The sequence below is a fragment of the Microcebus murinus genome, chromosome 5 (assembly GCF_040939455.1).
Source record: "Microcebus murinus isolate Inina chromosome 5, M.murinus_Inina_mat1.0, whole genome shotgun sequence".
NCBI classification, from domain to species: domain Eukaryota; kingdom Metazoa; phylum Chordata; class Mammalia; order Primates; family Cheirogaleidae; genus Microcebus; species Microcebus murinus.
In genome coordinates, this window is record NC_134108.1 from 4,828,737 (window position 1) to 4,856,682 (window position 27,946).

At 33.1% G+C, this 27,946-nt stretch overlaps 1 protein-coding gene across 8 annotated transcripts in view; it reads right to left on the reverse strand.

The window, feature by feature from the left end:
- Window positions 1-27,946, reverse strand: part of QKI (QKI, KH domain containing RNA binding) — a 160,807-nt gene that overhangs the window by 130,598 nt on the left and 2,263 nt on the right. The window lies entirely within an intron of this gene.

The window sequence follows — 27,946 nt, forward strand, 5'->3', positions numbered from 1 at the left end:
ATCACCTTAACCAAGTGATCAAAGTTAATATCACCAGTATTAACATACGCCCCCACAGCATGATGCACAGAGATGGGCACAACAGTATTTGTGTGTGGTTTTCTTGCCAACAATGCATAACTTCAATCTAATCTACAGAAAACAGCAGAGAAATCCAAATTAAAGAACATGTGACAGGCTGGGCATGGTGGCTCACGCCTGTAATCTAGCACTCTGGGAGGCGGAGGAGGGCGGATTGCTCAAGGTCAGGAGTTCGAAACCAGCCTGAGCAAGAGCTGAGACTGGTCTCTACTACAAATAGAAAGAAATTAATTGGCCAACTAATATATATAGAAAAAATTAGCCAAGCATGGTAGTACATGCCTGTAGTCACAGCTACTCGGGAGGCTGAGGCAGTAGGATTGCTTGAGCCCAGGAGTCTGAGATTGCTGTGGGCTAGGCTGACGTCAGGGCACTCACTCTAGCCTGGGCAACAAAGTGAGACTCTGTCTCAAAAAAAAAAAAAAAAAAAAAAAAAGTGACAAAATAACTAGTACTTTTCAGAAGTGTCAAAGTCATGAAAGAATGTGAAACAGTCACAGATTGGAGGAAACAAAGAGACATCACTACTACTGGTAAATGTAGTACGAAATCCTGTATTGGATCCTGGACCAGAAAAAATATAAGTGGGAAAACTTGTAAAAATTTGAATAAGATTTACAGATTAGTAAATAGTACTATATCAATGTTAATTTCCTGACTTCTATAACTGTTATTATGAGTACATTATTAACACTATGTTGTTTTTAACATCAATCTCTATATTATTTTTCTACTTTTCTGTAAGTCTAATTTATTTGAAAACAAGGAATTAAAATTTAGAAGTATTTGCTTTGGCCTTTGGAGTTATTTATTCAAATGGGGGCATGGGAAAATAGCTGTGGTAAAGAATGAAAGCCATGAATAATGAAAAAGAAAATACTTGCTTACAAATAAAACTGAGGAAATCAAAATCATTCAAAATAATCCCTTGTATAGTTTAAATAACAAAGTTAAAATTTTATTCATACATATTTGCTTTCTTAAAATAAACATTCATTACTAATCATCTAAAATTTATAAGCTTTTGTCAAATATAAGTGCTTAATAAATCAGTTACTGTTCTCCAAAATAAAAAATATACACAGATAAAAGATCTAAAGTTAATTTCAACTAGAGATGACTTTCTTTGCAAAAAGTTTCATAAATTTTATCCATAAATTTTAATTAGATTTTCTTTAATAGATACTGTTTAAAAAACACATTTACTTTAAACCTGCCTTGAGGAAGGTGGAGAAAGAACAATGACCTTTCTTTAGAAGGTGAATTTTTCATAACTACTGCATGTGATAAGGAAAAGAGTGGGACTTTCAGTTTACACAACCTGGATTTTATTCCTGCTTTCCTACACACAATTTAGCTGTGTAGCTTTGAACTTAACTTTCTGGGTCTCAGTTTCCTCATCTATGAAGTGAGCAAGTTAGATCAGATCACATTTAGGGCTTCTGTTTGCTCTAAAATGCTATCAATTAAAAGTCTGTGTGTCTCCCTTTTCTCCTTATGGAGAACTCCATTTGTACTCCTTCTGTACTGATATCCCAGAGGCAAGGGCTATATATACTCAATGACTGAGAAGTGCAGAAGAGTCAATCCTACTCCTGTCAGAATTACACATACACTCCAAAATGTCTTAAACTACTGGGAACCAGAATTTGCTTTAAATGACATCCTTGTAAAGCACCAAATCCTCATGTTACCAGGCTCCTACACATTTGTTATTGGGGAAGTGGGAAAAAGTCTGTTCCTGGGCATTTTACCTTTTTGAAGCTCCAAATCCCTCAGGGCTTTTAAAGGATAAATCAGAGTAAAAATCAAACAGACCTAAAAATTTTGAAGGAGTTACGTCTGTATAGAAGAAGGAGTGGCTTGCTTTTCCTTGGTAATAATTTCTTTGATTTTTAATTATCCTTTTTAATTGTATTCCAAATTCTACCTGAGTGCAATAAAGGAAAAACCTAAGATATGTAATCATGCAGCCCAAGTTTACCCAAGCATCACCTTAATTCCATAAACAAAAGCAAATACATGTCAAATGACATCCACAGGTGTTACAGCAGCTCATATATAAATCTCTCATACTATGAAATAGCTAAAAAGAGAGTTTTTTGAAGCTGTAATAAACAATCAAGCATATACAATATTCCAAAAGGACCTTTACAACAAGCATCAAGATTGAATTTGAAAGGAAAATAAAACTTCAGCAAAAATATCTTGTTTGTAGCAAAAGCAACCAACATATTATGCAGTGCCTCCAAATGTCAAAGTAATTGGTACTGAAAACGTTATTTTAACATGTAAGCAATATGATCTCCTTTAATTAAACCACAATTGGTTTACTTTACAAAGAACTAGATTCAGAAAATATAAGTAATGTTATGCTACTGGCAGATCTACATTTACTCCAGTGTTACTGCCTCTTAAAAAGTATACATTCTGTTAATACTATCACATAACAACATTCTTGGAAAGAAGCTTAATGAGTTTTTAAAATGTGAAAGGAACACTGTTTGAGACCATAAAAGTTTAATTTACTAGAATGGAAGCTAAATACCATCATGTAAAAAATTTACTAAAACAATCCAGCAACACTCCAGACCAACCCTCTATCTTGAACTACAAACACCTACATCCAACTGCTTTCTCAATGCATCTATTTGACACATTCAAAACCAAACTCTGAATCTTTCCCCAAAATTTGTTCCTCCTGATCTCAGAAAATGGCAAGTCCAATCTCACACTTAATATCTTACCCACTAGCAAATACTGTACACTCAACTGTCAGAATATATCCCCAATCTCACTTTTCACCACCTTAATTAACCCCTGTACCCCAGTTCTAGCCCCAATCGTTTCTCACCTAATCTTTACCTGACTGGTCTCCCTACTTCCACCACTGCCTTGTCAGTCTGTTTTCTATTATCCAGTTAGCCTGCTAAAAATCCAAGTGAGATGTCACTCCTCTCTGTTCAACACTCTGATGGAGTTATTGTCAAACTTATTCTCAAACTCTTTGGTCTCAGGACTTCACTCTTAAAAAAAAATTACTTTTAAGAGTCCAAAGTGCTTCTCTTCATGAGAGTTTTATTTATCAATACTTAACACACTAGAAATACTAAAAAAAAGTTTAAATTATTTCTGATTCATTTAAAAATAATAGTAAACTCATTACATGTTAACAAAAAAACCCCACACTTTATGGAAAATATATTATTTTCCAACAAAACAAAATAAATTAGTGAAAAGGTCATTGTTTTATATTTTTGCAGACCTTTTTAATGTCTGTCTTAATAGAGACAGTTAGATTCTCTTATCTTCTGTGATGAATCTGTCGTAGTATCACATAGCACATAAGGATAGTTTTGACTTCACAGATTCTCTAAAAGGATGCCCAGAACCACTGCTCTAATGATTTCCCACCTCAGTCAGTATCACAGCCCAGGTCCTCACAAAGATCTACAAGAACCTACAATATCCACATGGGCTCCTTTTACCCTCAGTCCTCTTACTCTTCTGAATGACTCTCCTAATTGATCCAAGCCCAACACAGCAACAGCCAACACAAGAATTGCTGGTGCCACCCTCAAGGTTTTGCGCTGACTCTTCTCTCCCCTTGGAAAGCTATACCCCAGAGAGAGCAGTATGACTCACAGCAGCACCTCCTTCAAATCTCTGCTTCAATTTCAATTTCTCAAAGAGGCCCAATCCTTATCTCCCTATTTAAAATCGCAACTTGCCCCAACCCATCAGCACACCAGATTCTTTTCATCCTGTCTGATGTATTTCCAGAACTTACATTGCCTAATATACCACATATTCTATTTATTTACTGCCTATTTCCCATTTCCCACATTAGACTATAAACTCTGGCAGGGCAGAGAGCTTTGCTTTTGCCTTTTGCTATATTCCTAACACGTAGATCCTTTAAAAAAAAAAGAAAGAACACCTTTTGAACAAATCTTATTGGAACTATTAGCACAAAAACACGCAAAGTTACAAAACATTCTTATAACTTAACTCAAGCTTCAACAGGGTATTTACTAGCTTACTTCTCTTCCCTTAGAAGTAACAAATGCACACTGACTGCTCTTCTCAAAATGGCTTGCTCTCTTTATTCTGGACTTATGAGGTTTTAGAATACACTGCCAATAACATGTTCATTACATCAATGCTAAATTCCTCTAGTGTCTGGTAGATAAGATGAGAAAATAATATGCATGGGCATTTAAATTCATGATTGGCCTTAGCTTTTAAAAAACCCCAACCCATAAGAAGGAGGATGCCCCTGCCAGGATTGCACAAAAGGGATTGTAATGACTCATTTCTCTTTGGCTTTTTCATATCCCCTATATTTATAGCCCACACAGTCCTGATTAAACCTCTATTCAAAGTATATTTAGTAAAAATGTTCAGAATATAAGTTTTTTATATTTCCTAAATGTATAAACTGGCCTGAATAAAGTATAATCTGAGTTTAAAAAAAAAACTGTCTTAATAATCAATGGTACTGAAATAAATAGACTAAAGATGGCTCCTGTAGATCTAAAATGGAGTCAGTCTTGCTCTAACGATTAGTAAATGGTCCCGACCGTGTAAGAAAGTTCCCAGAGGAAGTTCCCAGAGGAGGGAGGAGGGAGTTGAGGAGGCCTGTTCTCAAAAAGAATAGAGAGGTCCTGTTCTAGGAAAGTCCCTTGTCCCTTAGTATATCTTTCCACTGTTCGCTTAACTAATGGCTAACTGCAAAGTTCTGCTTCTGTGATTTTCTGTGACTGCTTGCCTGCATAGGTGCCAACCCCCAGGATATAAAAAAACCGCAAAGGCTTTGTTTGGGGCTGCTTCTCCCTCCTTGCATGCATTGGTGACAGCCCCTGCGCAGGTAAAAATAAACTAATTTGGCTGACTGGATTCTGGTGTCCGAGTGCCCTTGATCCGCTGGTTTACAACAGTACAATATATTGGTTTTTCATATAAGCATTAAACAAAAACATATTGTACACATACTATGTACCAGGCACTGGACAAAGCCCTAGGAATATGGCGGTGTGCAAATATAGTCATGGTATCGCAAACAAAGTGAGCAGAAATAATAGTCAAAGCAGAGTACCCAAGTATGGCCTCTTTTTAAAAGACACTTCTCAACATACTAAATCACTTTACTTTTTACTGAATTTCTATTCCTCAAAATCATCCTATAGCATTATCTAGGGAAGTTAAGCAGTATCTCCTGCTTCCTCCGGACTTCACATTTGTGTTTGAGACTGGGCTTCCCAAAGTAGACGTGTATGACAAAGCCCAGGAAAAGCAAGCCAACCAGACACTGTACCAGGAGGCCTCTCTATAGAAGGATATCTTAGTAGTTTAAAATGACTTCTCCTTTGTAAAACGACTGTCCAGCTGCTTAGTCTCTACTTTCCCCATTTATCCAAATCTTTCCTAGAGACTGATTTACATGTCACAGCAGGGTGTTACTGGCAATGAAACAGTTGATAGTGGATACAGTGGCAGCACACAATTACAGAAGAGGAAGGATATTTCTCTAATTACAGAATTTAGAGTAATGAGGTCTAATTTCATTCCATACACAGAGTCTCTCTAAGAAGTCTGCCTTGAAGATCAATACTTTATTATTACAGTATGGTCAGGTAGATTTCCTTAGAAGTAATATTCTGATCTTCATTTTACAGTTAGGAAACTGAGATTTGGGGATTAGGTACTTTCACCAATGATCATGTAATTTGTAAGTGAAAAAGGATTCGAATCTAGATCTAATTCCAAAGCTGTTATTCTTTTACTCATACCATATGGCCTCTCCAGCATTATTCCCTAAAATTAAATTTGGTTGCTGCTAGAGCAAGTGGACCATGACAGTGAGAAAAGTAGCAATGATATATGGTAAGAGCCAGATAGATAAGAGAAAAATGATGAGGAAAAGAGTAGAAATAAGAACTATAAATAAAGAAGAGAGGGGAAAGTAGAGACATAATAGTAGTAAATGAAGGAAAAAAGAATGGTATATCCAAATTAAAACTGGAATAAAAGTCAGTTGAGAGATAATCATTTAAGCTCTGCATATCCTTCAACAAGTCATTCAAGCTTTTCACAGTCCGCGTTCACTCATCTATAAGGACATCTAAGATTATTCTAGAGCTAAACTTCTGAGTTTGGTAGAATTAAGTATTTCACTTGAACAACAAATATTCACAGAGTGCCTGGCACAAAATAGGCATTCAAGAATCTGTCATTATTGACTGAACATGTCCTATCTTTCTGTGGGATCAGGCACTATGCTGGGGACACAATGATAAGCAATATGGTCCTTGCCATCACAATTCTAGTAGAAAGAATCAGCTTCCATGTAAATAGATTAGCAGGCTAGAAATCACTGATGAGGCCTAGTGTCTTAAAATACAAGTACTTAAATTTAAACATTAAAACTACGCAATTTTTTAAAAAGAGTCTTCCAGAGTTCCTGGTTTCCATAAGGAAAAACCAAGTCTGGGGAAATTGTATTCTAGACACTTAAACCCTCACTTTAATTATTATGAAGGAAAGGATAATGAAATGGGAAAAAACATGGACATATATTTATTACCCTGATCACATATAATTATGTTGACTAATCTAATACATGAAAAAAACTTAGAAGATATGCTCTGTCTCAAGGATTTTTTCCAAATCTTATTTTTTGACTCCTAATCCCCTCTCTGTACGGGACTGATATTTTAAGTAATGCCAATCATTATCCAAGCAAGTAGTTCTGTTTTTCTTGCTAGAGGTACTTGTTCAAAAACTTATCAAAGACAAAGGTCAATGAACATTAACCATACTAAGGTTTAGACATGCAAGTTACTGTTCAAATTTGATTATCTGTTCCTTGAAATCAATATGTAGTTTTTTCCAGTGAAAAGAAACTGAAATCTTAAAAAGAAAATTACTTCAAACAGCATTCCACTCCCATCATCACACTAAAACTGAAAAATGAGTAAAATCCAGTCATTAGAGATGAATTTCTCCCTAATAGCAATATAAAACCAAACACTCCTAGGAAGACAAAGTACAGCAAGCTCTACCATCTTTCGTTGGATAATTTCATAGGCAAAAGAAGGATAAGTAGTACGTTAGAATCCCTCGGTACACTTTTTTAAAAGCAGGGAAGTGGTAGGCAGTACAATCTCTCAAAACTATGCCAATTCACAGGTGTCTGGAACATCAGTAGTAACCATCAGTACCAGGCTCATCAGGGTATCAAAATATACCAAAAAATGCACTTTAACCCAGCAACAGAGCAAGATTGTGAACCCACTTTAAGAAGGTCAGTACTAAATAAGTGTTAGAAAATAATATAATTCCTCCTTTCAAATATGTTGTACTCTTTTCTCCCAAGAAGAGTGACACTTTCAAGTCAAGCAAGCTATTTACACATCAACAGACTTCCTTAGAGCTACAATTAAAACAGCTAAAGATAATTTAATGTAATGTGTATAAGATGGAGGACAAGGCAAGATAAAACAACTGTCTCCAAGTCTTTGTCCATAACTAAACTATCAGTTCAAATGGTAGGTAAAATTTTATTTTTTAAAAAATATACAAAATAGCTGATTACATGATTGTAAATAATAATCTGTGATAAAAAATGGAGAAATAAAATGCCAAAAACACAATCTTTTAAAAAAATCTATTGTAATGTTTAGTCTGCCTCCATTTCTTCATCTATAAAACAGAGTTATTCCCAGTTCACAGGATTACCATAAATATTAAATGAGATGGTGCATGTGTAACATAGCTGATACATACAAACATGAATATACAGCTACACAAAACAGCATAATAATGTTTTGGTCAACAATAAAGGGCATAACAACAGTGGTCCTGTAAGATTATAATGAAGCTGAAAAATTCCAATTGCCTAGTGACATCTTAGCTGTTCTAAAGATGTAAGACAATGCATTACTCACATATGTGTTTGTATATAAACTAACACACCAGATTGCTGGTCATATAAAACTATAGCATGTACAATTGTGTGTAGTATACAATACTTAATAATGATGATAAACAACTATGTCACTAGTTTATGTATTTACTGTATGTATCATACTTCCCATTGTTTTTTACAGTATACTCTTCCTTATTTAAAAAAAAAAAAAAAAGTTAACTGTAAAAAAGCCTCAGGCAAATCCTTAAGGAGATATTCCAGAAAAAGTCATTGCGATCAGAGGAGATGACAGTTCCATGTATGTTACTGTCCCTGAAGACCTTCCAGTGTAGCTCAAGTGTACAATGTTCATAAAGTCTACAGTAGTATACAGTAATGTCCTAGACCTTCATTTACCACTCACAGACTCACCCAGAGCAACTTCAAGTCTTGCGAGCTTCATTCATTGTAAGCACCCTATACACTGGTGTACCATTTATCTTTTATACATATTTTACTGTACCTTTTCTATGTATGTTTAGATACACAAATACTTACCACTGTGTTGCAACTGCCTACAGTAGTAAGTACCATTAATATGTTATACAGGTTTGTAGCCCAGGAGCAATAGACTATATATACCACAAAGCCTAGGTGTGTGGTAGTAAGGCTATACCATCAAGATTTGTTCAAGTACATTCTACAATGTTTGCAAGACAATTAAATTGCCTAAGGATGCATTTCTCAGAACACACTCCTGTGCTTAAGTGATGCATGGCTCTGTGTGTGTGTATGCGTTATCTCCAAAATAATAATAATATTGGCCATCAATATTGTCACCAGAAATGATGACTGTGATGTAAAATTATATATTCTGGAAATACCCTATATTCTCAAAGATCTGAAAGACAGTATCTACTAATCTGATAAATAATTATCTGAAATCCAAAACTAGTCTTTTCCCAGACTCTGCTGGCATAAAAGATACGTAGAAAAAACACAACAAATGCTGCTGGCAAATAATTTCTCGCATGTAGATTTGTTATAAACAGGAAAAGGAAAGTAGAATGTGACAGATACAGCTTAACTTTTCCAATTCATTTTCACTAAGATTCTCCTCAAATATTCAACCATATAATCCATAAAATGTTACAAACTACTCACATACAAACCCCACAGGACATTCGGCTTATTGAAATGACCCTCAAACATTTGGGGCAAAAGGTCTCTAGCACTTTTCCCACAACACATACTTTTTAAAAGGTCAGAGCTTGTTGTTCAGGATCTGACCATTTTTAGTTTAACCACGTTTCTGGGTTTAAAATTATTTTAACCTAAAGTTAATAATTTGGGGAAAGGAGAATCAGAGGGCCACTCTAGCTTGTAATGCATATTTGCATGAGTTTATAATGTACAGTTGCATAATCTTGTACTGTATATTTGCAAAATGAGAACTCAAAACCCTATAATAGTTATCTAAACAAAAATGAAACAAAAGAACCGAAAAGTATTACATCTTACACTGTCAATTTGAAATTACAATATTTCTGTGCTTACCTTCTTTACACTAGCATCCTGACAATCCTGTATCTGGAGCTAATTTAGTGATATGACTGTTCAAACACATGATTCTAAAATCCTTTCACATTAACTCAAAATCTCAGATACTTTCAGGTGTTTCAGACTCTGGTATAAACAATCTCAAACTAAATTGTGGCTACATTTATGACAATAATAGTGCACTGGGTATGGATTTAAGCATATAACAACAACAACAACAAAAACTTTTTAAAAAAGTAAACTGTCACCAGTATCTATGGGAGCCCAATTTCAGCCTTATAAACAGCTAATTATACTTAGCCAATTATACTTTGGTAATCAATACACTAAATTTACAGCCTGCTACATAAAAACAGCAAAATTTTAATAAGTACTATATTTATACACACATAATATGTACACCATTAAAATTACATACAAATTATTATAAATTACATACATATGTGTACATATCTTTTTCTAGGTTGTCTTACATGTTAAACTGCAAAAATTTTAGTTTTTGTCTGAAAGTAAAAATAAACTTTCCATATACTGATTTCTTGGATCAGGAGCATTAGAATTAAAATAATTATACTATATTTCTCTCACAAACGCTTACCATAAAGATTATCAATCTTTAGGCTCTATTTCTGAATTCTAATCTTGCCAAAACTTTCTTAAGACAAGTGACCAAGCATCTATATCACTGATAAGAGAGTAAAGGAGTCAATTTATTTTAAACTTTGCTCCCCATGCAAATCTGAGATGGCTAAACATTCAAATGTATCTTCAACATTATGTGCTAAGCTATCTTCTCCTAGTATAGATGTCATATAATTAGTCTTTGAAAGGCCTAACAAAGTAATTTAGATGAAACTACTTTCAATGACAAAGATACAATTACTGGTTCTTATTTAAATAAAAAAGGGAATACTCCTATTTCTTCTGCATTGTCTGTCTTATGTTTACAACCTCAATAAACTGTCTCCTGAATAGAGAATTTATAAAACCTTTTTCTTCTATTTTTGCTTTCTCAATCGTCAAATATTAAGTTCCCATATTTGCTTTAAAACTAAACTCTTCTATAATTCTACACTTAAAGAGAATGGAGATTTACCACAGCTACACCTTTATTATATAATGTACTGTGCTGCCCAGAAAATATAGTCAAACAGATCAGGGTTGTGTATCCAAGCAAAATATAATAACTTTCTAGAAATAATCCTTCTTTCCCTTTAAAATCCAGTACTTTCAATAATTATAAGAAATGTTATTTTCATACTTTATATTAGAATTTTTACATTTCAAACATTTACTTTTCTTAATAGGTCTCACTTGCCAATAGTCACAAATAATTCTCCACTTGGACATAGCTCTCCGTTAACAAACATGTATCATAGGAGGGAAGGGGCATCTCAAAATGCATGCTACCATACACCACCTAGATTCAGAGTTAAACATTCTAAATACTGTTATTTCTAAAAAATAGCAAGTACTAGTCATTCAGAGTAAAAAAATGACAAAGTCTAGATTTCCCAAAATAGAAATTTTACCATTCTAGTGTTTAAATTTTATAATATAAACTGTTTTAATACAATAAGAAACAGTAAAGTCTGATAGTTTATATGGCAAAGATTCTATCAACTGAATGTTACTTATAAATCCAGAGTATTCTGCATCCTTCAAGATTGCAGTTCCTCATATACATGACAGAAACATGAAATACATGGCATATGATTAGAAATGTAATAAATGGATTTCAATTCATTAGGCATATCATGTGATAAAATATAGAAATGTATTATCTTAAATACTTAGAAAATATAAAAATGTGTGTGCTAAGGGCTGTAATGTATAAAGCTTTGGCAGTTTTAAACTATCTCCAGCTCTTTTAACACTCAAGTGTCATTCATCTGAACCAAGCAGGCCAAGCAAAATATCCTGTGATTCCCATGTTCTCCTCAATGTCGAAATGGGTGGATAAATTTAAAGCCTGTTCTCTCAAGAGTTGCTTTATAGGCAATTTTCTCCCAGTATCAAGGTCTGCAATTTCCATTTGGCTGCCAGTTTGTGATTAAATTCATCACCTTTATTATAAAAATGTGCTTTACTCCATGGCCTGCTGCACAAGAACTGTAAGGAAAACATTTTTCACTGCTAACGGCAAAATCATTCTAAGGCAACCACCACATTCATTCAGACATTAGCTTCTTCAACCTGATGTAGTAGCCTACCACTTACAGGAAAAACCTGTAACAACCGTGTAATCTAGAGAAAGGAGATTCTATAGAAATGCCATACTTTTAAAGTTTGTGGATAAAATGCAACTAAAGTACTAATTTTTAGATTAAATGTTACTGTGAATGAATTAACCACAAGATAAAAAGTTGTTATATCTCTAATACATCCAAATTGCAATAAAAAAATCATTTTTAAGTACTCTTTGATTAAGTATTCATTTTTTTCCTATTATTTAAAAATTCATAGTTTATTTTGTAGTTTAACTTTCATCATCTGGGCAAATAGCCAGTGGTCAAATACATATGTTTATATGGCACTTCTATTAATACCTGAGTCTACCTTTCTTAACATGTCATAATACAGAGGGTGAAAAAGTCAGAAAAGAAATAAGTATTTCCCAAATAATGATATTAAAGGTAACCATCATTGTATATTTAGAAAAACAATATTACTCATTTGTGAAATTTAGATTTTTTTGTAAGATTACATATATATTTTATATTTAATTTTTAACAAACTTGGCCAGTAAGCCAGAAATGCAGAAATCTCTTATTTTCAAATAAATTTGACATTATTTACTGGATTTATGTTAAAAACAAAACTAAATTTCACATTAAGCTTGTAAAAAAGGAATTATCAGATTACATACAGTAATATGTGAACTTAGAAGAAATTTTCATCTTCCTGCTAGGAAATGATATGGTCCCTCCCATCCTAATCTGGGCATGTCTCTGTCATAGCAGTTAAAGCATTGCAGCTTCTTAGTTTCATTTTTCTCCATACCATTGTATGGCTCCGTGAAGACCAGAGTATGTCTTATTCATTTTTGTATCACCAGCACCCAGCAAAGTGCTGGATTAAAAAAAAAAAGTTTGTTGAAACCTAAATTATAGCAGAAGCCAACATCAGTTTTACTAACACCACACAAGTCATAACCCATTAAATCAATATTATCAGTTACACAACCAGCATTTTAAAAAATGAAATAAAACAAGAAAGTACTAGGTTCTACCATAGGTAGTACGGATAAGTATTATTACATGAGAGTTTCATTTCAGTTGTTGAATTATATAAACATACATATATATATATATATTTTAGTTCATAAAATATTTCTCTATATGTAGCATTTAAGAAATATAAGACACATGCTATATTTTCTGGTTTATATTTATACTATTTTTCTGATTCATATTTACACTGTCAGGATATATGTACTCACCATTAATAACAAAAACATTAATCAAAGAGACCCAATTCATGAAATCATTTGAGGATCCTCTCAAATTATCACCACTTGCTCCAATACTTGCACTCTTTCCCCCTTCTCAGGCTCCACAAACTAATAATTTAATATTCAAAGGTAGTCAACTTGAGACACATCTGCAGTTACCATGTAATATAAACAGCAATGTCACTAATATATATCCTATCATGTTCAATTAATATATTTTAATAGCAAAATGAAATGAAAATCGTTTCATTTGAAATGAAAATGTGAAAAATAAGACTCTCATGTCCCTTATCACCATGTAAATAAAATAAATCAATTTTCCTATAACTTAAAAACAGACCTAGGATTTTCCAACTCAGAACTTACTTTCATCTTCCTTAATTACTATCATTCTCTTATGGGATCCACATATCTCTCTACTCACTTCCTCATTTCATATTTTCTTTTATTCAATACTTACAAAAAGAACGACTTAAAATTAGACACCTCTCCTCAACTAATTACTCTTCAAAATTAGGTAAGTCCATTGCTAGCCTATAAACTACAACCTCTATAAAACATCAACACAAACATGTCTAAATATTAGTCTAGCAATCCCCATCTTAGACTTTGATCACATTATTTCAAGGTAAATGACCTAGATCTAAAGAAAGTAGAGGAAATGAAAAGCCTACTCTACAGAAGATTTTAAATTATTTACATTCAGTAAAACATGGACAGTGAATACTCTTACACAAATAAACAATGAACTGTTCCTAGGCCTAGATTCAGCCTCTGAAAAATGCTAATGGAAACTACCATGAACCTGGGAGAGGCTTTTGTTTTGGTTTAACATCAGTTTAATGATAATATGACTCTGTGCATTAGATGCTTAATTTTACTCTTATTTGCAGAAAAAGTTAAAAATAACCTGGGTAGATATTTCAAGCAACAAAATAGAAATTTAAATAGAATTTAAAACAATTAAGACTACTCATATGAGAAGGTAGCCACATTACACAAATTATCAGTCATGACGCCATTCTCCTTAGAGGGGATCAGGCCCAAAGGTACTGTTACTCACTTAATGTAATTTAGATATATTTCTCTCCCAAGAGCCAGATGTCCTACCATTCCTGAAACTAGGAATCTCTTCATATCTACAAAATCTCTTCATATCCTTTGTAAAGATATTTCATTTACATATATAAAAGATAGGACAATGATACCTAAAATCAATGCCAGCTTTATAATCTCCGAATCTATATTTCTGTCCCAAGAGCCAGATGTCCTACCATTCCTGAAACTAGGAATCTCTTCATATCTACAAAATCTCTTCATATCCTTTGTAAAGATATTTCATTTACATATATAAAAGATAGGACAATGATACCTAAAATCAATGCCAGCTTTATAATCTCCGAATCACAGGGTTTTTCTTTGAATGAGGACAATTTTTTCTTTTAACAAAAATCCTTTGGGCCTTCCAAGTGAAATATTCTACCATCCACCTTTATCCTTCCCTTTTTTTATTAATAAAGGCTGCTGCAAACTATAAAAGCCATTAAAACTTCATTTTATGGTACAACTAAATGATAACAATAGAGGAATAAACAGATAATATCTTATGTTCATAGATTAAAATCTAAGTTCATAGAAAAAATTCAACTAGTTACTGACAGAGCTCACAAAACTACTGCATCGCTGCATTTTAATGTTTATATAAATGATCTAACAAATATATTTTTCTTTTCAAAATGTAATAAGTCCTCTTCATGTCACAATTCAGTAGTTCCCAAATTTAAAAATTTTAGACTTAAACCAGACATTTGTTAGAACATGAGCATACTTCTCCATGTATAGCTATTTTAAAGCAAGTTTCAGTTTGATGTTTAAGTTGGCAGGTAATGTTTTTGTATTTAGAGAATTTATTTTTAAAAAATAGCACATCAAAATTTTTATCTAAACAATAAATACATCTGAATTAAATAAAAGACATAATGGAAACCACTGACTGAACTATTATTTAATTAAAGCCAGAAAGGACACTTTTTCTTGCTACCTTTCAGCTGAAACTTGAAGCCCAAGCTAAATGGAATAAGTATAACTACTTTTTTCAAAGGGTACTTCGATCTGACTTAAACCAGCATTCTCATTCAAAAATAAGTTATGATTCCCAATGGATTATCATTTAAGGATAGAGGAGGTGGCTCATGCCTGCAGGAGGCAGAATTGCTTGAGCTCAGGAGAGTTCCAGCAAGATCAAGACACCGTCTATACAAAAAAATAGAAAAATTAGCCAGGCATGGGGGCACATGCCTGTAGTCCAAGCTACTCAGGAGGCTGAGGCAAGATCATCCATCTGAGCCCAGAGTTTGAGGCTGCAGTGAACTGTGATGACACCACTGCAATCTAGCCAGGGTGACAGAGTAAAGACACACACATATACACACAGGCACATTCTCTCTCTCTCTCTCTCTCTCTCTCTCTCTCTCTCTCTCTCTCTATATATATATATATATATATATATATATATATATATATATATGCTATATATAAATATGCTTCCTTTCCAGGATCCACAGGTTTTTACAATCTTCTAAAACTTCCCACTATATATTCTCAGAACTACCTCCAAGAAGAAAAGAAAAATGGCATTCCTTTACCAAGTAATTTCAGAAAATGCTCAGTTAAACCCAGTAGTTACCCATCTTTACCACAAATCCTGGATACTTAATAAGTCAATACATGATGAATCCACAAAAGGAGTATGCAGTACTTCTTGGACTACAGAACCCTTCTATTCTCAGACTATCTAGGGAGGCGAGTATTCCATGGAATATACTTTGCAAACACTTCCCTGAAGTTGCCTCAGTTCAGTTTTAAGTTTTAAATTAGCAGACATTCCCTTCCTCCCTTCCAACCTAAGATTGCAGTCTTTCAAGCCATTACAGCAAAAGCAAAGGGGGAGAATGGAGAAAAGGCGGCATACTGGCAAAAACCATGCCATACCATATAGACCAGAATATACGAGCAACTGATCTATAGTTTAGAGCTTAGACCCATCAGCTCTAAAATTCACTCACTGATCCAGATGTACCTCTTCCTCCCTGCACCCAATATAAAGAAAAGAACTAAAACAAATGGCTTCATATTAGTTAAGTAAAATTCAAATATACTAAAAAAAAAAAAAAATTCAAATATACTACGAAAAAAAATAAAATACTTAAAATAAAATTTAGGCAATTAGATACTCCTCCCTCACCAAAAGAGCAAGAGAGTCAAAGTAAAAAAAAAGATCTGAAAACAAAGGTAAGAGAAAAACATTAGCAAGCATAGCAATCTATCACATTAACATACCATACTATAATTTAATGCCTGTATAGGCTAGAGACAAGAAAACCTTGACTAAAAACAGACATGTGAGAGCAGATAAAAAAACAAAACAAACAACCACAACAAAAAACTTGAGTAAGGCACAAAAGGAAAAGCCTTAAATGGGTCTCTGATCATCAACAGGACAGAGTCTAAACTCCAGGCATTTAAAACTTTCTCCAGTAAAAATACTTTTAGTTCCCTACTCAAAATGTTCTCACAGGGCACCATTCTGTGCCCTGTGTCTATAATACCACTCCCTTATCTTTTCTCCACTTAAATCCTATCTGTCTTCAAGAGTCAGGTGAAATTTTACCTATTCAGCCTGAAACATATAACCTCCACATCCTAAAGCAACCTCTTTAGCAACAATCTTTAGTCCTCTTGATATATTTATACTACTTCATATTACTTTTATTTTCATATTATCTTTCCAATTACACAGATAACTTGAAGATAAGGAATAGATCTGACGCTTTGGTATGTATATCCCTCATAACATCTCACAGAGTATGCAGTCAAATATTTGTGAATAGAATGAAAAGTTTCAATTAAGTATGTTAAATCACTAAAAACTAGTATGGGAAATACCCAACTGTGACATTATTTGAAAACTACATGTTGCATCATAATAATCACTTTCTATTGCAATGCAGCATAAAATGCTGATTTCAGATTAACTGCACTGCAAAAATAAGAGTTTGGTATTCCTAGTACCCAGTTACAATAGTCAGTAAGTTAAGGCTTTTTAAGAAGTGAGTAATGAACTTCTGAAACCATCTGATGTTATCATTACACCTTACCTCCTGAAAACAAAGTGGCATACCCAATAAATTACAATAAACCTCAATAACATGAAATATGCTTCCGTAAAAATTCTTTTTGCAAGGAATATGAAACAGCAAGGGAAAATACTTATGATGTAATTAATTTTCTTTTAAAAAAAGCACAATCTCAATGTTGTTATATTCATAAATGGGGAGGGGGGTGAAGACTGGACCGAAATTCACCAAAACACTGAGAGTGATTATCAGTGAATTATGAGTACTTTTCACCTTTTTTTGAGACAAGGTCTCACTCTGTTGCCCCAGCTAGAGTGCAAATCATCACACCTCACTGTAACCTCAAACTCCAGAGCTTAAGGAGACAGAGCCTCTCACCTCAGCCTCCCAAAATTCTAAGGTTTACAGGTGTGAGCCACCACACACCTGGCCTACTTTTCAACTGATACATTTTTCCCCAATAAAATAAAGAATATTCTTTATGATAACAATAAATGTGTCCAGTTCTTTATAACACAGTTTTTAATGATTACTGAAAGAAATTCAAGCTTCTCGTAAACTCTCAAATGACTATAAGAAACAATCTTAAAAATCTATACACAAAATTGGCCAGCTCCTGAAAAGTAATAATTCCTATTAAAGTTCAAAAATAATGTGCTATGATATCTCTGTGCCCTCACCATCACCTCTCCCAGAATTAAAACAGACTACAACCATGCTACCACCATAGAAAAATTGAAAATGTTTGGATCTTCAATTCTCTGCATTTAGGGATAACAGAAAAGAGAATAAGAGTTTAGGGGGAATAAAAGTTATTATCAGTTCTACAAAGGTAGCACAGTGGATCTCTTCCTCCCTATTCTCTATATAGAACAAAGAAGATATATTCTCTCATGTGTAAAGTTCAGTTTCAAGTAATTGAAGGAAAAAAGGTATTTTACAATTGCTCTGGCAGTTTAAAAAAGCTCAATATAACTAGGAAAACCTAATTTAAATACACGAATTATCAACAAAAACACATACTTCCAATCCGTATCTAAGAAAGAACTTAAATGAGCAATACCTTCAACTGCAAGGCATATTTAAAAGCAAAACATATAATATTTACCTAAGTAAAAAAACTGATAAGGAAGGCTATAATGCTATAAACTATAATAAAAAATGAGATAAGATTATCTTTTTACTGCTGATAATTTTTATTACAACAATAAAATTATGATCTCCAAAAGAACTTTCTCTTCACATAATAGTAAACGATGACACATTTTTTCTGACTTATATGAGTAAGCAAAAACCAATTACGTGATTAAAGACTTTAGAATTACAAAGATAGTATACAAATGATACCTCTCAATACAGTACATTCATAGTCCCCCACCAAAATAACAACTCTTCAAACAACTAAGCTGTAAAGGCAGAAACTATTTCAGAAAATTTCTGCAATCAATCCAATGTCTTAATTCAGTTATATTTAATATAGTCAACATACCAACAGATGGTCTTTTAAAAAGTTCTTTAAGGAATTATCATAGCTTATTCACATGCCACCCAAAACATTAAATTCAAATAACTGCTATTTGTCATATTTCTGCACAACTCTTTCCTTACAATTTAAAGGAGAATATTTTCCTATTCTGGCAAAAGGGTTATTTCTCAATACATTTTAATCACTAAATGATCTATTTTGTGTACTAATACCCCCATCTGCTGGAACAAAAGTTCCTTACTATTAAAAGTTCTTAATGACAAAAAGTTTTCAGTAGAGATTTTGCAACTGCTTAGAAATACAATTTTAATGCTTAATTTCTACCTAGAAGTTTCTCTACCTCATAAGACTTTAAAAACTTAAAGAGCTATATGTTCTTTTGCCAATATTATTCTCAAAAGAACTCACTAAATTAAAACATTTTGCCTATTATTTTCCTCTTCTTTTCCTTTCATGCTCAAGATACAAAATGGTTGTCTAAACAAAACCACCATCTAAGTTAGCTATTTTTCCAGATCATTACTGCTATAAAACATATGCATATAGACACATACAAATTCCTGTTTTAAAAATATATGTATATTTTCCTCAAATTTTCCAGAGCATAGTAAAAGCCAATAGAACCAGAGAGTACAACAACTAAAGAACTTAGCCAGTAAACAACAACATCAAAAAAATCAAAACCAAGATTTGGTAAAAATAAAAACTTAGTATACACAGAATAGACCCAAAATGAAAGAAGAAAACTGTAATCAATTAAAACAATAGGTCACTGGCTGTACCTATAATTTGCAACATGTCTAAAATGGCTAAAAAATTTTTAAATATATTCAGTAGTTTTACTGTTATTAGTATTTTTTGAAGGTGTTGTCTTTATATTGTAGAATAAAGCAAATAAGGTAATTATGTCAAGAACCACATTAGCCTGGTGATGGCAGGGGGGGAAAGATACAACATTAATGTTAAAATTGAATTGAAAATACAAATGAACTAATGAATTTTAAAATCAATATTGTCTAGGTCTGTACATAGAAAATGTCCTGGAAGTAATCCCATCCCAACAGCAATGAACACATTTCGCACCAAAATTCAAGTCTCTAATACCATTCCCACCGAAAAGAACCTTGGAGAAATGGCCAAATCAAGCTGTGGGGTAGAGAAGGCATAGGAGGAACTGGGGGCATATCTCACTGCCCTAGAAAGCAAGAAAGATTTCAAAAGATAGAGGAGCCAGTTTAATCATCACTGGCCAATGTCGTGACAATCTGAACATCAAAATTATAGATGACTTAAATACACCAAGTCTATGAAACCCATGATCCCATAATGGAAAAAAAAAAAAAAAAAAAGATAAAAAATTCACTGGTCCCCATTTGGGGCAGCTGGAAAACCAACACTTTACTTTGGGAACCAACTGATAATAAGAATAAGCATCTATCTGGCTTTCCCATTAGAAACTTACTTCAAATAGAAGTATAGTTCTTGATGAAAGAAAGCTCTACCTCTCAAAGAATGTCAAATAACTAGAGAAAGAATGGTGGAATTAAAAAATCATCATGTTGCAAGTCCTAATGAAACTGATTCAGGCAAGGATAAGCAAATGGTTAAAACCACGGTGTGAATGGTTGATGAGGCAACCTAATGTATAGTGTCTGTTTAACTTCTGGTACCAGGAGAAAAAAAACTTAACAGCAGAAGGATCAATCTACTACCACTCTAATCCAAGTATCAATCTTAGCTTCACTAATGGTGAAACCAGATACTGTAACCCCCAATATGATACTACATAAAATACACAGCAGCACCTATGACTGATGTTCTCTAGCCAAAGATGCTATATACTTGGACCTATTTTATCTTTAGATCTAACTTTATGAAAGCTCAATTCTAAGTAAATAAAAATTGGGGTGACAGCTAAACAAATGAGCCCTCACATGTTCTAATACTTCAGGATGAATACACTAACTTGTAAGTAAACAAAAATCTGTGTATGTTTGTTACTAGTTAAAACACAATAAAAAAAACCTCTAAAGAGTCTGAAATACAGAAGGCTCAAAATATAAATTTTATTAATACTGTTTTGAGAAAAATATAACCATTCACAAAAATTTTCCTAAAGGGTAAGCACATACAATGGCTTAACTCTTGACACTGCATTAAATGTGTACTTCCTTAAAATCCATATATCCTACACATTCTTGTTTGTTTACCCATATAGAGTTCATTATGATACCCTTTAATGATTTCCTACAACCTTCAGAATAAAATTCAAAGTATGTATTCTGGCCTTCAAGGCCTACCACAACCTAGCCCTAACATGATCTTCTCCAGTTTTCTCTTAATTCACACTACTCAACATGCATTTGCCATTCCAAGCAACTTAATCTATGATTTCCTGAACAAGTCTTGCAGTCTTCCGTCACCATGGTGCTGGCAATGCTGTACTTTGTCTTCCCTTGGAATGTTCTCCACTTTCCCATTCACATCATTAAATCCTACCAACTATCAATACCAACTCAGGTTCCACTTCTCAAAAATACCCTTACTCGACACTTCAGCTCAAAGTGACTTTTCTTCTGAACTACCAGAGTGCTAGTAGTGAGTCTCATGCACATAAAAACTAGCAACACCCACATGGATAAATTACTTTCTCCCTTTTTCATTTCTCATTATCTATATGCTGCTTTGCTTATCTGATTGTTCATCCTATCATAAACAACCTGAAAATGATGACAGAAATTAAATGATGCTGCTACTTTACAGTATGAGCTCTTTTGCATACCATACCCATCAGTCTCAGAATACATGGATTTGAAGTTGGCAGCGCAGTTGATAATTCCACTTGCAGCTGAACAAGTTGAGGTTCAGAAAGGTTAGAGATCTTGTCCAAGATCACCAAACTAATTAGTTAACTGCAAAGTCATGATTATATCCCAGCTCTATAGTCAGAGGAACTCTAACCACTTCACCACGTGGTCTCATTAGCATATGCAGACACACTCATTTTCATCTTTACACTGGCTCATGTATGTGCATGCACACACATGCAGAGTTAACACTTGAATACCTGTCATGACAACAGAGATATCACCCAAGCATGGTGGTAGCAGCAACAATAAAAAATTAGATATACAATTTCAGAGTAATTTTTATCTGCCCTGGGTTTGAAAATTATATCTTTTCTTAAAAAAAAGTATTCATTTGCCATGTAACAACTGCATCAGAGGGATATAGCAAAGAACTGTGGCTTATATTTAATTCCTCTGAATATACTTGAAATGTGCAATCACCCTCCAGATGCTGGCATCAGGATGTGGTGTAGTAGTTACCTAGTGTAGCACCATTTCCACCAATTCGTAATCATCTACCTCTGGCTGTCACTCTGGCTATCACTCTTTGGCTGTCTACCTGATAAATCATTGGGCTATTCACCCCATGCTCATCTAAAACTGATACATGAATACATTTCTGACTTACAATGACTTAGCAATATTACAACTTTATATTAAATCTTCTAATCAGAAATGTTTCCTCTTGACGAGTTAGTAAGAATAATGACAGTAATAGTAACAGCAACAACACTATTAAATATACACCTGATTTACTGGTACCATATCATTTAAAGAACTGAGGCTCTATCCTTTGGTTACCAAGAAATTTAAGTGAATGAGTTGAAATCTTCTAAAAACGTCTGTACTTTCTCACTTTTAGCTTCTCAATTATCACAAAATTTTTACCATTAAAAGATACCTCTCAACTCTCAGGTCCCCTGCAGCTCTGAAACAATCCTCTGATACTATTTTAATTTTCCCTACCAATGCAAGACATCTACATCCAAGAAGAAATATTAATTTCTTCTCATTTTTCTTATACATTTCTTCAAATACTGTAAGACAATTTTGAGACTCACCCCCAGGAAATTATGACATTGAGAGTTTATGAAAAAAGCCTTCAAATTTAAAAAGTGCAAGTTTTTCTATGCATTTTCAAGTTTTACTCTTAAAATGCAACATGTATCACACATTTTTTGCTGTTTAGTTTTTTCTAAGTTTTTCAAACAATAAAATGAGCTTTAAAGACAAGGGCTCCCCAATAATTTGCTACTGACCAGGTGATCATGCCCCATCTTTATAATGACCTGTCCTGCACTAAAACAAAAGCAGGCTTATTTCAGACCTGCTACCTTTTCAATCCTGGGACCAAGTAGACATCTAATTATTTAGAAAACCATTCTCATCTGGAACTTCACCAGCACCCAGTCTCAAAGATTTCAATTCAAGGCCAACTCACATCCTACTGTCTCCCTTTACAGACATAAATGCCTACCCCTCCCACATCCACTCACATGCCCTTTCCCTATTTTTGTGGCCATAACATGGAACCACTTTATGGATTTAACTGCACTTTGATGTTTTTTCTAACACTTGAAAATCTTTGAAAAGGATCCATGACAACCCAACCTGACAAATTCTGCTTACCATAAATAATGTGATAGAAATGCTACAGTGAATTGATTCATTTCATCAGCCCCAAAATTTAGTTCTATAAAACATATAGGTTAGAATCAATAATTCACAAAGCAACATTATGATAATAAACAAATTTTATTTTGTTAAGATTGCTGGGTTTTCAAAATAGAGTTTTTAAGAAATTGAAGACATGGCAAAAAATTAAGTATAGTCATTTGCTTGCTAATTATAGGAATTCTGGATAAATCACTTATCTTCTGCAATCTATTTTTTTAAAAATTCATCACAGATTTCAAACATTGTTACTGAAGAGTAGTAGATTCCTTTTAGAAATAGAACAGTTAAGTTACAGTTAACTGAAAACTTCAATGTATCAGTCTTCTAAATAATGGCACTGTTTCAAATTAGCTTAAAGATACATCTGTGTTTAAAAATTGCTATGTGTGTTAAACGACAATCTACCACATATGATTATATTCAGCTTTCTTCTTAAACATTCAGATAGTCTTTGTTTATTCTGAACACACCAAAGCAGCACTTGGGGACAAGGAATCTTTCCTACTGTACTTTCTATAGAGGACAAGAACTATATATGTTGACTTTTATAGGTAACTGGGGAAAACCTTTACCTATACAATTCCAAAAGGGCCCAAACTTTCAAGAGCTGAGGTGAGTACTGGTAGATTTTCTTTGCTTATGGAATGATATACTTTGGTATAAGGATTGGCTAGAAATCATACGCTTAAGAGAAATAATTTTATCTTTCTAATTCTCATTTATACCAATGACATTAAAGTAAAATTAAGATTAAGCACCTAGAGGGCAAGTACTACAAATAATATTTCTTAAAATGTCATTTTTTAAGAAACAAAAACACATACCTTTTTCTATACGCATCTAAAACTATCACCATTATACAACTGCTTAATTTTTCAAAGGTTTGAGACAATGTTTATGTCACCTCTATATTTTCATTTAAAAAATTCATGTCCACATCTATTTTAGAGAAACTAGAAATCAAACCAAAATATAAACACCTGAAAGTGTATATAAACCAGGCTCTCTGAGGTGGGGACCTTCAAGGAACTAATTCTAACAAGGTAGACAAACACAAAACAGATAATAATATTACAATGTTAACTATGATGATAACTACATAGAAAGTACTATCTAACACAGACTGGGGTACTTATGAACAAATTTCTTAACAGTCACACTAACATACCAAACTGTTCCTTTTCTATTAAGCGAAAATAAAACTGTAAAAATCTCACTTGGATATGAAATAATTTAGCTATTTTGGGCCCCAAAACTGAAATGTTAATTTTTATAAGTTGTGTAAGTATTTCCTAAAATTTCTCATTAAGGGGAAAAAATACATTATTGCACTTAAAAATAACACTCAACTGTCTTAATGTCAAATAAAGCAGGGGTCAGAGAAAACAATAAAGTGCTGTCAATCAGGTAAATTAAAAAAAACTAGTATATAACTCTAATTCTGACCTGCTAACATGGGCCCACTTCCTACCTTCCATCTTTTAGCCTTAAAATAGATCTTTGAATATTTTCATAACAATTTCATAACATACAAATGGCACAAAGTTGCTCAGTGGGCTGCCTTTCATTTATCAACAAATAAAGCCCAGCAATGTCAGAGCATTTTTCATCTCCAACAGAGAAGAACAAGTTTTGCTTACAACTGCACCATCAAACAAATATATTAGCTACACTGAATTTCTCAAGTAAATTAAAATGTAATACCGGTAAGTTTATAAAAAGCTGTCCTTAAGATCACATTAGTATAATTAATTCCTTTAATATCAAAACAAAACAAGAAAAGAAAAGTCCTCATATGTCTAAGTATACTGGTCTAAAAAAGGAGCATCTGAATTATGCTTCAGTGCAGGCCAGGTAAAGGGGGAGGGAGGTTACTTCATTTCTATGGAAAAATGACTAATTTTAATCAGCTCCAACAAGGTAACAGTGACTAGTAAGGCAGTAACAACAGAAATATAAAGTGCACAAAGCATTGAAGCAGTCAAATGATATTGTTTTAAGTTGATATTCTCAAAGTCATTTAAGAAAAGGTGTCCATACCAAATACGCTAGCAAATGTAATTAGCAAAGAGACCTACTTTATTAACATTGTTAAATCCTCAAAAATACAACTTTTATTATAAAACATTTAAACTAGAGAAAGTTTACAAAGGAATCACCACCTTCCACCTAAAGGGGAGTTAAGCTTTAAAAGTAGAGAATGACTGCTGAATAAGTAATCCACAATATGACATAAATGATCATTTCCATTATTGCCATATATAGCCTGTGACACCTCCTGGATGAGAAAAAAAGGTAATGGAAAGAACTGATTATAAGTATCTGCTTCCTTCTTATTACAACTAATCCAAAGAGCTTGTGTACAAAAGCAAAATCTTAGCTCCTAAATAACAAATTCATTATTTCACCTTATGTAAAATCTGTTTGTCACAGATACTGATTACTGTCAATAATGATCCCCTTCTTCACACAAATAGAGAACATAAAATTGTAAGAAACATATATACATATAGCAAGAGTCCCCTCATTACCAACAGCCATATAATTTTTAGCCAAAGCTTTTGTAAATGAGCAGTTTCTCAAAAATAAATAAATAAATAAATGTCGGAGAGGTGAAGGTATGATACATTCAATAATGAATGCATAATAAATAGCAATAAACATTAGCATGGAAAAATCTTAACTAATAAATCAAGTTTTAACTTAAAATATTTTTTGCTCACATTCTTATGGGAGAGGCAGCAGGTAAGGTGAGGAACTAACCTGAGGTCAAAAGAAAATTTACTATAAAAACAAAAAGCCATCAGAAAATGGAAGTGTATTTATCAAATCAGTAACGCAACATCTAATCTGCTCACTTTTTCTGAACCACACACTAATTTTTCTGGTATCAATAATGAAAAGACTTAGACTGTCCTTCCTCACAAACTGTGCAGTTTTTATTCTCGAATCAGCAGCTTTAATACCCACCCCCCCCACACCGCGGAAAAAAACCCAAAAACACAAAATCTGATTTTAAAATACCTAGTTTTCTAACCTCCCTCTCATTTGGGATTTTTAAGTCAAATTAATTTTATTCTTCACCCTCTCAATTCAAAATTTTATAAAGCATAATTTGCACTCAACTATTGTTATTAAGTTTCATTTTCATGACAAAAGTCTTTCTTTAAAAAAATCTTTGTATTCTAACTGCTCTTTCCCAAGGATGGTCTCAGGGTTCACTTGAAAACTTGTCTCAGAAGACAGAGCAGTTTAAGACCTAGGTTTTATCTGTAATCCTATAATCATCTCTATCTTTAATAAAAGATTCCAAAGTGAAGTTATGTCCTTTATATGACTGGCCCAACCTAGAATGTATTCAGGACTTTAAAAAGCAACCATATTCAAGATACTTAGAAGGAAAGAATGACAACCCTTCACCTCCCCAATCCTGCCCTAACAAAAACAGACAGTAAAACAAAAAGATTGTCCATTGTCAAGATCTAGACTAAAGGTTAACTTGGTAAGCAATTAAAATGCTCATTTTAAAGCATTCAAGTTTTAATCAACTAGGAAAACCACTCATACTTAATTACCAAATTTGTAACTAGTCAGAATTTCTCAAACTGAGAAATTTGTAAAGCTTATTATTTGAAAAACATTTTAAAATAAAAATGAAATCTCATTCAAAATTTCTAAATATCAGAAAACACATCTACTCTTAAGCACAACATGCTAACTTCATTAAACTAATCACAAAAAAAAATTTACAGTTTTTCAGCTAAGCATCATGGGCAAAGGAAAATGTAATTCCTGACCACAAACAGAAGTCATGATTAATTTGCTTCGGACAATGACAGGCCACAAAGGGGTAATGCCAACTAGCCAAATTTCACAATTAAATCATTCAGCAAGAAAAAAAGTGATGAACTTCAGAAACCAATATTTTTCTTAAGTCAAATTAAGTTTATAATAAGGCTAACAATTACAGGAAGCAGCTTAATCCACACTAAGGAATAGTCCTTTTTCCTGCATGTTTGTACTGGTCTGATAAAAAATAAACAAACTTCCTTGTCATTATGCTGTCCATTTTTAAACCATTAGCTACCATACAGAAGCAATCTTTATGCTAGGGAGTTGAAAAGGCTAAAACTGAAGATAGAGTAAGATGAGAAATGGAGTAAACCATATTAAAAGAGAAAACAAACATTATTTAGAAGGTATCATTCTAAACTATTGGTCTCCTACATTTAAAACTTAAACGGTTACTATTTCCAACCAGAGAGAAATCAACAAACCTTTGTGAGAAATAATGACATAATTGAAATTTCTAGATTTGAAAGACTAAAAATTAAAACCAAAAGTTAGAAACTTGTTAACAAGGAATCACTCTAAATTTAAAGACTTTAAGTTAACATAAAAGCACAAGAAGCCTTTTGTAACTAATCATGAAACTCAAATTATTTATATTTTTTAAAAGTACACATAAGGTGAAGGTGTTTCCAAACTGTTTATAATGTCCTACACTCTTTGATTGAATTCAACATTTTTAGAATACAATCTAATTTCAATTTAATTAACCCTAAATATTGTCCGGGCCTATTATCATCTTAATGTCTGTAAGGGATTCCTTCTAAACAAATGCACTTTAAGAAAAAAAACTTACACCAGAAATTGTTATTAACACTACTAAAACTTTAACCAAAATACCCCAAGGAGAAAATAACAGCACATTATTTTTGAAATGTGATAACGTGCCAATATTTTTAAAGGAAGTGTTTTCAGTGTACGCAAACACTTTTACAGACACACAAT